The 9420-nt window shown below is 31.7% G+C and overlaps 1 long non-coding RNA gene across 1 annotated transcript; it reads right to left on the reverse strand.

Annotated features, from left to right (window-relative positions):
- Positions 1–4025: 4025 nt before the first annotated feature.
- On the reverse strand, positions 4026–7092 carry LOC127741257 (uncharacterized). The gene is made up of 3 exons (XR_008002212.1): positions 6135–7092; positions 5909–6020; positions 4026–4385 (listed from the first exon to the last, which is right to left on the reverse strand). It is a non-coding gene; the product is annotated as an uncharacterized LOC127741257 (long non-coding RNA).
- Between the last annotated feature and the right edge of the window lie 2328 nt (positions 7093–9420).

The following is a 9420-nucleotide window of genomic DNA, read 5'->3' on the forward strand; positions in this document are numbered from 1 at the left end:
TGTAAATATAAAAGAGAAACAAAAAATTATTGTTATTGATTGTGTGTGTACGTATGTAAAATTATGCTTCACTATTTATAAAAGTAAAATATTATCTTTTTTAAATCTTTTTAATATAATTTAGTTTTGAGAATGTGAGCTAGCAGAGCCACTCATAATAAATAGGCATTCACATCATCATCTTTATTACAATAGTCTGAATTTAATCAAGTTTATCATCTTAATCAACTAGAATCATAGAATATGAAAATCAAATAAAAAAATTAAAATAATGTAATTTTACACAACCTAATCAATTTGAAAATCATATGACCATCGCTAATAAAACTAGCTTTAAGTGATGTTTTTGGAACCAGATCTGCAACACATGTAATTTCCTCAATTTCCTCAATTAAGCAACTCAAGCTAGTTCTTTCCAAAAACATGAAGCAAAGCATAGGCAAAGGTGAATACTTCACAAAAGCTTCAACTGGAATTAACAAATGCCTCTTAATTCTTTTGTGTGCGTTTGAATTGTCATTTATTAAACTAGAATTTAAATGAAAATAATTTTGTAAGATTAATTTTGGATAAAAGTAAATTTGTGCCAACATGATTTATGTTTGATAATTTTATACTAAACTTAATTTTTATAAAATGAATATTGTTTGGATAATATATTAATTAAAATTATTTTTAAATAGATAATTAGTTAATTACTAAAAAATATTATATTAAATTATAATATTATTTTTTTAAGTATATTTAATCTTTTTTTATATTTCTTATATATATTTTTATATAATATTTTTTTTAGTACTCTTAGTACTTTTTTTAATACGCTATAATTTTCTATTACTATTATTATTTATAGTTAATTTTTTTTTAAATTTACTCTACCTAATGGAATCAACAAATTATATTATAAAAGAGTAAGTTACCAAGTTCGCTTTCGAATTATCAGAACATTGACAAAAATAACCTCCACTTTTATTAACGACAAAAATACACCTAAAATATTGGAAAATGCTCCCGAAATACTCGAACGTAAATAAAAATCTATTCCGTTAACAGAGTTGGATGAACTATCAAACGGATTCCGTTACACCCCTTCTTTTGCTTCTCCTTCATTCTCCCTCACCAACATAAATATAAGTTAAGTGAATATAAAAACTGTAATTTCTTATTTTAAGATGCAAAATCACATTCCAACGAATAAATTAATGATAATTAATTATAATAGAAATACAAAATAAGTACCTTAACTATAAATATCCTCCATTGTTTTATAATAATCTCGAAAACTACCTCTAATTCATTAACTTTCTTGAACTTAGCAAAAGCATCAAGTGCAGCTTCACACACATTCAATTACCAGGAAAGTAGATTCTGTGTACATCATTCACATTATCCAATTTGACTTGGGGTGGCAATAAATATATGTCAAAAGAAGGATTTCTTTATTATACAAAAATTAGTGTCTAATATTATTAATTATATTCTCAATACTAAAATTAATTAACACATTTTTTTATGTTTTTGCTCTAAAATTTTACCTAATCTTCTATAAAAAATATTAAATAAAATATTAATAATATCAAAATATTATTATAGAACAAGATATTATTAACAATATTTAGGAATGGAAAGATTTAATTTTCTCTTTAGGTAACTACTTAAGAATCAATCATCTATAAAAAAATAGAATTAATTCTTTAAAACTAATCACAGTAATAATTTTTTAATATAAACAATAAATATACAATAAAATAATACATTAAACTTACCTATAATATATATAGGTATAGTCAAATTAATTTATTAAGGATAAAGATTAAAAAATATAAATAAAAAATAAGAATTAAAAAAATCACAATTTAATAAAAATAGATTTACGAAATTATAAATAAAAAATAAAAATAAAAAATACACAAGTTACGAAATTATAAATAACAATATTCATCTTCAAATTTACAATCAAAAGCTAACTCTACACAAATCCTCTTCTCTCAATGAATGTTACTAGGTTTCTTCATGTCATAGCCGCTGGTTATCGGGTGGAAGTGAGGATAACCAACGGATGCACTGTTGGATGTGAGGATGCTGATCGCCTCTTTGAGAAAGATACCACGGTTAACATGGCGGCATTTTTTGGTGAACGAATTACCTCCATATATTTTTTCTTATATTTAATCCTAATGTATTTTTGTATTAGGTTACATTTGTTTTAGTGAATTCTGAGATAGAGACAATAAAATAGAAATACTGAGAATTATTTTTTATGTATTATATTTAGATATAATGTATAAGACACTAATATAATATCCTGTATTATATTTGAAAAGACATAAAAAAACTAAAATAATTATGCGAAATGACTAAAATAACTATGATTCTAAATTTTGTGCATTAAATATAAACTAATTTAATAGAAAGGGAGTACATGGAATTATACGAAGAATTAGTCTATAAACTAACAAAATAAAGATAACATTGAAGTAACAAAAGTAAGAATAAATAACATAACGTAAGTAAGTATGTACAAAAGGTTTAATCCTCTCAAAATATTAATGATATAATTTATATCGATTTATAAAATAACAATATAATTATTATTATTTAAATTAAATTAGATTAATTTATCAAAAAAATTTAAATATAATAAAATTTTATTATTGTAAGTTTTCTACCGTTACCCACAACCCTAAATCTTAAGGTGCATTTCCCTACGCAAACACTATTGTAACGATAAATATTCCTTATAGATTTCTACATGTTACGGCGGCTGATGGCCATAAGGTAGAGGTGAAGATAACCGAGCATTGCCGTCTGCTAAACGTGAAGATGGTGATAGCCGACTTGAGGAAGATACCCGCTTGCAGCATGAAGACATTTTTGGTAAACAAAATGCCCCCGTATGATGAAGAAGAAGCATTTGAGAACACGACATGCCCCGCGCAAAACATTTAGCTGGATTTTTGTCTATGCATTAACGATGTTATTCTTGTTATTCGTGGCGTGGCTGTGGTGGCTGGGAGCAGGGTGGAGGTGGTGAAGGAGAGGGAAGTAACGCGATAGAGGCTGCTTCTGCTGTGGTTCCTGTTGGCGGCGATGGAAGTGGCTATGCCGGCGGTGGCTATGGTTACTGTTGGGTAGTATATATTCCAATTTTAAAATTATTTGTGTCAAAAGTTTCTATTAATGACAAGTTATTTTGTTGCTTGTTAGGGTTTTGAATTTGGGTAGTATATTTTGTTGCTTGTTACCGACAAGTTTTTATTGTTAGTGTTTGTTTACATTTGCCCTAAGATGTCTCTCTAACCGCTTATATTGTGCTAACTTTAAAGTATAAGACACTAATATAATATCGTGTATTATATTTGGATAGACATAGAAAAGGCTAAAATAATTATGCTAAATGACTAAAATAGTTATATAATTCTAAATTTTGTGCATTAAATATAAACTAATTTAATAGAAAATAAGAGTACGTGAGAGTACCTGGAATTATAAGAAGAATTAGTTTATAAACTAACAAAATAAAAATAACATTAAAGTAACAAAAATAAGAATAAATAACATAAAGTAAGTATGTACAAAAGGTTTAATCCTCTCAAATAGTATAACATAAGAAAAAAATTATCATTAGAGAAGTGTTAGGAGGTCAATAAAATTTATGATTTGTAATTATCAATTAGTCATCATTAGTATTTTTAATAGTGTGAAATTTCATTAAATAGTGTAGGATTATTCACTTTTTCTTTTGCTAATTAAGTATGGATCAAATTTTAATAAAAATGTTGACCTCCTAAATTTTTTTCTCTTATAACTGTGCATTCATTTGGTTTTTATCACTTTCACACTGTATTGACGATAATTAATTATAGTAGAGTACATAAAGAGTACATTCGTCACAAAACATTATTTTCAGTTTTCTATTTTTCATTTATTTAATATTTTTAAAATGAAAAGAATTAATTTTTTTTAAAAAATATTTTATGGTTAATTTTATATATTCCTACTATAATTAATCTTATGTACTCCATAAATGTCACGCTTCCGGCTACGCCACTCTGATAGCAAGAAGTATTACGACTACTTTATCTACTTAATATTAAAATAGGAGCCTATGACTCGACACCGTATCGCTAATTTCTTTTAAAATCGGAAATAAATACTTTATCTTAACAAAAATACAAGCGGCACAGATTCATATACAAGACTCCGTACATAATATCTTATAATATAATATACATATAAAACATACAACTCCTATCCCTCTTATAAAAACTTGTAATAACAAAGACGAGGGAAGAAAATAATCTAATTAATACAACAACATATAAACCAAACGCCAGTTTAACTCTTCTTAATGCGTCTTCATCCGGTTTCCTGAAAAGGTAAAGCTGTAGGGGGATGAGAACCTAACCACATGGTCTTACCACGGAGTTTCAAAGTTGTCATAAGAAGATATTTAATAAGAAAACTGTTTTCAAACTCAGCGATTATCATTGTCTTATGAATCTTTTAAAAACCAATAGGTAATCGTTCAAAACCTTTTTAAAGAAACAATGTTTAATCTTTCAAAAATCCGAAACCTTTCCTTTCTTATGAGAAAATCTCAATCAGAAACCAACCACGCAATTAAACAACACAATCATTAATTCAGCACCAAAATTCATTCTCAAATGTAGCACGCCAGGGTAAACACAGGCAAGGCAGACAAGGAAAGCACAAGTTTAAGTAGCAGTTAAGAACAGTTTAACAATTAGGCAAACCAAAACAAGTTCAAACCCAAGCAAAGCATACAAATGCAAATGATGCATGCCTGTCCTATGGCTGATGAGGCTCATCTGTCGGTTATCCAGCCAACCCGACAAGTCTGAATTGTCCTTAGACTGTCCCCGACGTGCATCCCCAAGAGTCTATGCATAGCTTTTTCTCAAATAATCAATATTGCTCAATGGGGGTAACATTCTCGGGAATTTATATAGTGCCCGGTCACACTTACGTCGTAGAGTCAACAGAGTATTAAGTTTTCAACCTGGTACACGTGGTGGCAAGCAATGGTACTTTATCCAGGGAATCTCGTATCTCAGATAATTCAAATTCATAAGCCATATGAATAATTCAAAGTTCATATCTCAACATTCTCAATATTATAATCATTCATCAATCCAAATCTCATTTCCAAATTCATTCAAAAACCATATTTCAAAGAAAATCCTCATCATCCTTCTTTCCATTCCGTCCATTAACAATCCCAATTCAAAACATAATTCTTTCTTTGATAAATGAGGTAATTTTAAATCATATAATACTTAAAATTAAACCTTTTAAAATAACTACTTCAAATGAAACTTCTAATTTTATAAAATTTCGGCAACATCTCCTCTAAAACTCGGATTCTGCCACCCTTTTCGGATCCCATCCAAACATTTCTCAAACTTTTTTTCTCAACCATTTTCAAATCTCATTCTCTTTCCCAAATTCAACCAATTCCAATATCAAATTGTTTTCAAAGCGAATCAGTGCCAATAATAAATCTCTTTTTAAAATCAAATCAGCTTAAATACTAAATCATTTATAAAGTCAGTCTAACTCAAAATTGAACCGTTTCCAAAATTAATTCAGTTTCATATTCCAAATCATTTTCAAAGCCGATTTTGTTTACATTATCAAAAATAGCTTCAAAGCCAAGAAAGCCATTTTTCATAATAATCAACTAAATAACCTTTCAAACTAACTTCTTTTCAGCAATCACAAACTACTCAAGCAATTAAGCAATCAGTCATTCATCAGTCCAGCAAACAACCACATTTATAAGACAATCATAATCACAATCATAATCAAAGACATATGTTTCTCACATTAATATCTATCTATAACAACTTTGTAATGTAAAATAGATTTTAAGAGAAATCCCTACCTCGAATAATCAAAACTCAAACTAAATGCATCAAGAAACCCTTTCTTTTCGGTCCGCAATCAGTGGCAGCTGCAGCCTCAATTCCAAACCGTACGCAGCAACCACAACAACTCTAATTACGGCAGAAAATTATTTTAAACACAGAAATTAATTCACTTATATTAATCTGCTAAACTCATCAGGTATTCAATCCTAAAATATTTTAATTTTAAAAACAATCCCCAACCTCGATTAGCCGAGTTCGCATAAACCTATTGTAACAACTCCCTTTCATTTTAATTCATGGCAGCCACTTCGACTGCCTCTTCCAGCAACAACAACGATGGAAAAACACCGCGAGGTAGCTACAAAACGGTAACAACGGTAAATCTAATAATCTATTATGGTTTAAGGCTGAGTAAGGATACAAAAGAACATTTATGTAAAGTAGGACAGAGTTAATTAATGAAACATTATAGCGAGACAAGGCGCAACAGAATAACCTTAGCAGAGAAACAAAAGACTGGAATTGCAGCAGCTCTGGTGACCCTCACTCGCAAGGACAGAACCGACGGTAACTTCAAGGGGGCTGAGATAGCAAATCCTAAGAAACAGAAGTAGAATTTTGGAGCAACAGCAGTGGCGCTGGTGGCTCAAAGCAGCAAGAACGCGACGCTGGCCCCTCCAGTGACGGCGAGCTCCTCCTACGGCAACAGTGACGGGAGCAGCGGCGGCAAAGGTCTCCGCCACCTCCTTTTCTCTCTTTCGCAGCTCTTTCTCTCTCCCTGCTCCATTCGATGATGACTCCTTCAACGCCGATGAGACATGACGGTGGCACGACCCTGGCGACAGCGACGGGTCGTGAAGACGACGGCGGCTACTGGGCAACTCGCGACGGCTACTGGGTGGCTCTGACGACGTCAATAAGGTGCGGTGGTGGCTGAGCAGCGATGAACGGCGGTGCAACACGTTCCTCCGTCCCACGTGAACTCTCTTTTTCTCACCTACGAGCTCGACAGCAGCGTCCATGGAAGCTCCTCGGACGACGGCGACAAGTGGATAGGCGCGACGACTTCCTTCCCCCCTCTTCTCCCTCTAATCTCCGTTTTCCTCTTTTGTTTTCTTTCTTCCCTGTTTTCATGTCCCCTCTCTGTTCTTCCCTTTCGTTTGTTTCTTTCTTTTTGAATGAAGGGTGGCGGCGTGGAAAGGTTAGGGTAAAAGGGGGTAGTGGCAGCTAGGATTGGGTAAATAAGGTGTATTATGTTTAATTAGGATTAATATGAGAATATGTATAAAATTAGGGTTAGAGTTTGATTTTGGGTGAATTTGAAATTAAAATTTTTTGAATAAATTGAGATTTGATCATTTTAATTAAATTAGGGTATACAGTATTTAATTTAAAATATAATTTAACTTCTTAAAATTATTTTAGAAAAATATTATTTAATTGTCAAATTTACTAATTAATTTTCAATCTAATATTCTTAATTTAAAATATAAGGTAATATAATTAATTCTCTTTATTTATAAAAATTAAAGCATTAAATTCCAAAAAATCTCAATTGTTTAAATCATTTCATATAAAATTCTTATCATTTTTAAAACTACTAAAATTTATAATTTAAATATAGAAAATTATTCAATATTATAAGATTAAGTACAATTTTTAATTTAATTATCAATACTTAATTTAATTACTTTTAATACAACAATTTCTAAAAATAAAGTCTTTAATGAATTAATAAATTAAAATTAACTCATAATAATACTTTTCCAAAAATTCTGGATCTTACATCCTATCCACCTTATAAAAAATTTTGTCCTCGAAAATTAGAATAATCAAGGTTCTGAAAACCGGACCGGTCATCAAACCGCTCTGGTCATTAATTCACTGGTTTACTGGTCTAACCGGTCTAATCGGTGGTTCAACTGGAAAAACCGTTTTAGAATAGAAAATAAATTATAAATAAACATCCTAAAAAAATTATAGTCTAATATAAATCTTAAAATATCTTTGAAATACTACATAAAATATCATCGACCAAATACATATGATCTTATCAAAATCCAAACTCAAAAGTTAAATAGTAAAAAAGCATATCTAAACACATAACATAATGTGAAGAGGCAACACAGTGACACAATAGATTAACACAATGGTCTGTTCAAGCTTGCATAACTTCCTGAAAAGTAGTACCTTTTCATGGATCTAAACACATACACACAAATAATTATTAATTCAATTTAACAACACTGCCTAATTATTTTCTATAACTTACTCCATATTTTTCAGTTGTTTTGAGAACAACCCTTTTTGTGTAACCTCCAATTATCACGTAAAAGAATCTTTGCCCATATGATATATAAAAGTTCAAGAGTTCCAAATCAACAACAATAAATACCTTAACATTCCCACATATCCAAATCAAAAAAACAAGACACAAGCCAAAGATTCAGTTGGCAAGAACACAGTCACAAAATAAAGATGCTGAAATTCAAGTTTCTTCAGACTCTTCTGTTTCAAGTCCACCATGCCAGCAAGTTTCAATGATCACCACAATTGGTTTGAATCATCATTGCAATCAGTATCAGAATCAGCAGAGATGCTATACACCTACAAGCATGTAGGCCATGGCTTCTCAACAAGGCTAACTAACCAAGAAGCCGAGGTGCTCTCGAAGCAACCAGGAATCCTTTCGCTCATGCTGGCAAGATTGAAAATTATCACGTCTGAGCAATTGCTGGCAAGATTTATATCAAGCATGGCAAAGCTTAGTTCTCAAACAAAATTTTAATTGGACAGAGTATATCACAACATAACAGAGCACAAAATACAGCAGAGTATATCACAACAGCATTGAGTAAAGCTAATCAATATATAATCAATTAAACATTCAATAATCAATCATTCAATAATCAATATAATATCTGAACGAAAAATAAAAAACAAAAAGAAAAACAAGCATCAGCAGTGAGCAGAGAAGCCATTGCCTTCTTCGATCTGTCTGAGCAGTCTGGGCAGAGTATGAGGAAAAGTGGTTGAGCGCGACAGACGACGGTGACCAGGCGACAAGCAGAATGACGGACGGTGGCAGAAGCGTGGCTGAGCAGAGGTAGACCAGACGATGGACGCGGAGAACGAGGAAGAAGCTGTGATTGGTGAATGAGGATAGGAGTTGGAGACTTGGATCACGACGACGACGACCAGACAAAGACAGAAGCTTCTGAGCGCGACGGACGGCGGCGGAAGCTATTGTAAGCTAGGGTTTCTTTTTGGGGGAAGATAGATTCGTTTAAGAGAGTGAGAGTTGAGAGGATTTGGAGTGAACAGAGGTTGCAGAGCTCAAGAACGACGATGGCGCGACGGACGGCGACAGTGTCTCCTTCCTTGCAGCGGCGGGGGAGGCTACTGCTACTCTGCTAGGGTTTTTTCTTTTTGTTTGAGAGTGAGTTTGAGAGGAGGAGGAGACTGAACGCCAAACGCTTTTCCTTGTGTTTTTATCTGAAACCCAAAACGGCACCGTTTCAGCAAA

The sequence above is a fragment of the Arachis duranensis genome, chromosome 1 (assembly GCF_000817695.3).
Source record: "Arachis duranensis cultivar V14167 chromosome 1, aradu.V14167.gnm2.J7QH, whole genome shotgun sequence".
Taxonomy (NCBI): domain Eukaryota; kingdom Viridiplantae; phylum Streptophyta; class Magnoliopsida; order Fabales; family Fabaceae; genus Arachis; species Arachis duranensis.